This window comes from Oncorhynchus masou, unplaced genomic scaffold (assembly GCF_036934945.1).
Source record: "Oncorhynchus masou masou isolate Uvic2021 unplaced genomic scaffold, UVic_Omas_1.1 unplaced_scaffold_564, whole genome shotgun sequence".
Lineage (NCBI taxonomy): Eukaryota > Metazoa > Chordata > Actinopteri > Salmoniformes > Salmonidae > Oncorhynchus > Oncorhynchus masou.
This window is the reverse complement of record NW_027012059.1, coordinates 498,932-504,308: the sequence shown is the minus strand read 5'-3', so window position 1 is coordinate 504,308 and position 5,377 is coordinate 498,932. Positions and strand designations below refer to the sequence as shown.

The window sequence follows — 5,377 nt, the reverse complement described above, 5'->3', positions numbered from 1 at the left end:
TTAAAACATTGGATTGAATTTTAATTAATAACAAATCAGTTTACAGTTTAACCAGCTCAGCAGAACCATTATAATCATAGAGCCTAAACCCAGGATAGAGGGGCTGAGTGAATGTGGTCTGGACTCTGTGGAGGAGGGTCATTGTGTCAGAGACACTGTAGAAGGACAGAGTACCTGCCTTGTGATCCAGGTACACTCCTACTCTGGAGGACTGAGGGCCTGATACTTTAGTCTCAACATTATTGTGTCTGAAACAATAACCACCACTATAGTAATATAAACTCCAGGACTTGTTATTGAGTCCAAATCCACCATCATCCTCTGTTCTGCTGATGTCTTTATATGAGACTGCTGTAGCAACACCACCAGTCCTCTCCACCTCCCAGTAACAGCGTCCAGACAGACCCTCTCTACACAGAACCTGCCACCAGGAGGTGAATCTGTCTGGATGGTCAGGATATGGTTGGACTTGGTGTGTACGTGTCACCTTTCTGTTCCCTTTAGACAGAGAGAGGTGTGTGCGTGCTGTGTTTGGGTCCAGTGTGAGCTGACAGGAATCTGGGAGAAGAGCAGAGACCAATGAGGGGAGTCAGAACAATAAGTTAAGTCAGATACTGTATCTCCCCTGTCTTTGATTAGAGCACAGCAGAGATCAAATCAGAGAAATATGAGGAGTCAGATAGAGACCCAGTCTTTGATTAGATCTACTATTGCTATATATTTCTAGAGGGATTGTTAGGAGTGTCAGTAAAAAGAGACTGTTAGTTACTTCACAATAAAGAGACTCACATTGTAACAACTGTTCTCTGGTCTTGGGCTCTGGAGGCAGTACAACATCCACTATATTCACTACAGACACACAAACACATTGACAGAGAGAGGGAATGTTATCATCAGACCATATTCCACATGTATATGACTAGTAGGGAACTTTCAATGGTCTAAAGTTGATGTTCTTATTGTTTTCAACACACCTGTAGTGGAGATCTTGGTCCATTCTCCTTTAAGGAAGTCTTCTAGTTTCTCTCTCAGTTCAGACACAGTCTGACTCACATCTCCAAAGGACTGAAGAGGACGGACAACGATGCTGGGTAAGTCTGAAGATACACTGATACTGGAGAGAGACTGATACCTCTGGAGAGAGAGAGAGAGAGACTGATACCTCTGGAGAGAGAGAGAGAGACTGATACCTCTGAGAGAGAGAGAGAGAGACTGATACCTCTGAGAGAGAGAGAGAGAGAGACTGATACCTCTGGAGAGAGAGAGAGAGAGAGAGAGAGAGAGAGAGACTGATACCTCTTGAGAGAGAGAGAGAGAGAGAGAGACTGATACCTCGAGAGAGAGAGAGAGAGAGAGAGAGAGAGACTGATACCTCGAGAGAGAGAGAGAGAGAGAGAGAGAGAGAGAGAGAGAGAGAGACTGATACCTCTGGAGAGAGAGAGAGAGACTGATACCTCTGGAGAGAGAGAGAGAGAGAGAGAGACAGAGACAGAGAGAGACTGATACCTCTGGAGAGAGAGAGAGAGCTCTACTAGACCCATCCCATCACAACACAGCTCTGACCACTACTCCAGGGTCGGACAGAACACTGCCCTTCAGGGAAGTAGACCACATGACGCAGTCCACACCTTGTATCAGTCAGATCATCAGCCTACATATGCTGAGGTAACCTCTGGCAGAAGACCCCTACAACAATCAGAGATAGGAGAGGTGCGCCAACTACTGCAACTAATATGCAGACTACTGAGCTAGACAGTCCCTTTAATTCACACACGGGCACGCACGCGCACACACACGCGCACACACACACACACACAGGGTTGCAGATTGCATTGTACTTATTTTATGTGCAATCTTATTCCATTCTTATTAATTTGTTTACAACTATTCTTAATTTTATTGACACCGGTATTATAATATTAATTCTGTGTGATGGTGTGTGTGTGTGTGTGCGTGCCTGCGTGTGAATTAAAGGTTATAAAACAACAAATCCAGAATTGCTTAAAAACATCAAGGGACAGGACATCATAATCCTACTGGAAACATGGTGTCGTGGAGACATAGATACTCAGTGTCCCTCGGGCTATAGAGAAAGTTTACTACCGTCAATCAAACATAAACATGTTAAACGGGGCCGAGACTCAGGTGGAATCATCATTTGGCATAAGCGGGACTTAGCGCTGGATGAAATGAAAAAAGGTACCACTCACATTTGGCTAAAACTTAACAAAGGTACAATCTATTGTGACAACGATGTATACATATGTGCAGCTTATGCTCCTCCTTCAGATTCATCATATTATGATGATCAGTTTTTTGACAATCTCCAGACAGAAATCATTGCATTTCAGGCACAGGGTAAAGTGCTTCTTTGTGGAGATTTCAATGCAAGAACAGGTTCTGAGCCTGACTACACTGATGCGGGAGGTAACCATCACATATTTGGACAGTCCTTATACAGTAGACCTATTATAAATAATAGAAACAGTCCTGACCAAATACTGAACAAAAATGGAAAGGAGTTAGTACATCTCTGTCGAGCCTTAGGCCTGTACATGCTTAATGGTAGAATCAGAGGGGACTCTTTAGGTCAGTTTACTTACTGCTCAGCTCTTGGGACAAGTGTAGTCGATTATGCCATCACTGACATTGACCCCTCTTCCATTAGTGCATTCACTGTCAGACCACAGACACCCTTGTCAGATCACAGTCAGATCAACGTGTTTCTGAAGAAATTAACCGGCAATATTCATTCAAAAAAACAGCCCAATAAACTCTACAACATAAACCAATCATACAGATGGGCTCCAAACAGTGCAGAGAGATTCACTGAAGCATTGAACTCAAATGAAATAATGAACTCTATACAGTTTTTCAATAACTCACGGTACCAAAACAATAAAGATGGTGTCAATTCAGCTACTCAAAACATCAACTGCATATTCCAAAAAGCAGCATCGAAAGCAAATTTGAGAAAACCAAAGAAATGCAAATTCAGAAGCAAAAATCAAAATGTTTCTGACAAATGGTTTGATAATGAATGTAAAACAATTAGAAAACACTTGAGACAAATGTCAAACAAAAAACATAAGCAGCAAAACAACCCAGAGCTACGATATGAATACTTTGAAACTCTGAAACAGTATAAACAAACACTGAAACGCAAGAAATGTAATTATACCAACAGGACACTTGATGAAATTGAAAACGCAATTGACCAAAATCAGTTCTGGGACATGTGGAACAATTTAAGCACAACAAAGCCACAAGAATTAGCAATACAAGATGTAGGAATTTGGAAAACTTATTTTGATAATCTATACAAAAACATCCCACAAAAAGACTTGCAACAGAACCAATTAGAAATTAAAGAAAAATTGAACATCCTTGAATCAGTCATTAAAAACAACCAAAATCCATTAGATTACCCAATAACCCAACAAGAACTAAATGAAAAGCTAAAATCTATTAAATCAAAGAAGGCTTGTGGTCTAGACAACATCAGAAATGAAATGCTGAAAAACAGCACACCTGAGTTGCAAAATGCTGTGCTTAAATTGTTCAACATGGTTTTAACTTCTGGCTGCTTCCCTGATGTCTGGAACCAGGGGCTCATCTCCCCTATCCACAAAAGTGGAGACAAATCAGACCCCAATAATTACAGGGGAATTTGCGTAAACAGTAACTTGGGAAAGATTTTCTGTAGCATTTTGAATTCAAGAATTCAAACCTTTCTTCAAGAAAAAAATGTAATAAGTAAATGTCAAATTGGCTTTCTCCCTAACCATCGCACTACTGACCATATATACACCTTACACACACTAATTAATAAACACGTCCACCAAAAAAAGAGGGCAAAATCTTTGCTTGCTTTATTGACTTTAAAAAAGCATTTGATTCGATTTGGCACGAAGGCTATTCTACAAAATTCTACAAAGTGGGCTTGGTGGTAAGGTATATGACTTAATAAAATGTATGTACACAGAAAACAAGTGTGCAATAAAAATCAAAAACCAAAGAACATAATTTTTTTCACAATGTCGAGGTGTGAGACAAGGCTGCAGTTTGAGTCCAAATCTTTTCAACATTTATATCAATGAATTAGCAGACATGTTGGACCAATCTCCAGCCCCAGGACTCACACTATTTGACACAGAGGTGAAATACCTGCTATATGCTGATGACTTGGTACTTCTATCACCAACCAAAGAAGGTCTTCAACAGAAAATTAATATTCTGGAGCAATATTGCCATAATTGGGCCCTGGCAGTAAATTTCCAAAAAACTAAAATCATGATTTTCCAAAAAAAAACCAGATGTCAGAAACACAAATATAAATTCACCCTGAACAACACCTTAATTGAACACACAAAAAATTACACCTATCTTGGTCTGACCATATCTGCATCGGGAAACTTTAATATGGCAGTGAATGCACTCAAAGAAAAAGCCCGCAGAGCAATGTATGCAATAAAAATGAAATTATTCAAAATCAACATCCCAATTAGAATTTGGACTAAAATATTTGACAATGTAATCCTACCAATAGCTCTTTATGGAAGTGAGGTTTGGGGGCCACTCAATAAACTGGACTTTAAAATGTGGGACAAACATCCAATTGAAGCCCTACATGCAGAATTCTGTCGGAAAATCCTACAAGTTCAGAGAAATACACCAACTAATGCATGTAGGGCAGAATTGGGCCGTTTTCCAGTAATAATGAAAATACAGAAAAGATCATTAAAATTTTGGCTACATCTGAATTCAAGTCCAAATTCAAGTCTGCAATTTAAATCACTTCAAACCCAAGAGCTGAGCCCAGAGAGAGCCCTCTCAGTCAGCTGGTGTTGGACCTCACCAACCAAGCTGACACCAGCACTGCTTCAAAAGAAAGAATTCCAATAAGCAAAATCATGAACCAATCAAAGGAATCATATTTACAACATTTGAAAAAATGAAACAAAATCCCAAAGCCGACTAAATTGCTATCTGACCCTAAACAGAGAATATGAATTGGCTGATTATCTCTACTCTGTCAGAGATACGAAGCAGAGACAGATCCTTACCAAGTACAGGCTGAGTGACCACCGATTGGCAATAGAAACCGGCAGACATAAAAAGACATGGCTACCCAAAGAGGAGCGTGTATGTGGTCACTGCATAACAGGGGAGGTAGAGACAGAGATGCACTTTCTCCTTTACTGTGATAAATATTCCTCACAAAGAGATTCATTATTCACAGAAATTACTAAACATATTCCAAATTTTTACAAATTGAACCCAGAGGAAAAACTAAGAATACTCATGGGCGAAGGAGCAATGGCTCCTCTTGCAGCCAAATATGTATTTTCCTGCCATAGTCTGAGGGACACTGAAT

The 5,377-nt window shown here is 40.0% G+C and overlaps 1 pseudogene; it reads right to left on the bottom strand.

Annotated features, from left to right (window-relative positions):
- The window catches only part of LOC135536144 (tripartite motif-containing protein 16-like), an 18,807-nt pseudogene continuing 13,430 nt past the window's right edge, over positions 1 to 5,377 (bottom strand).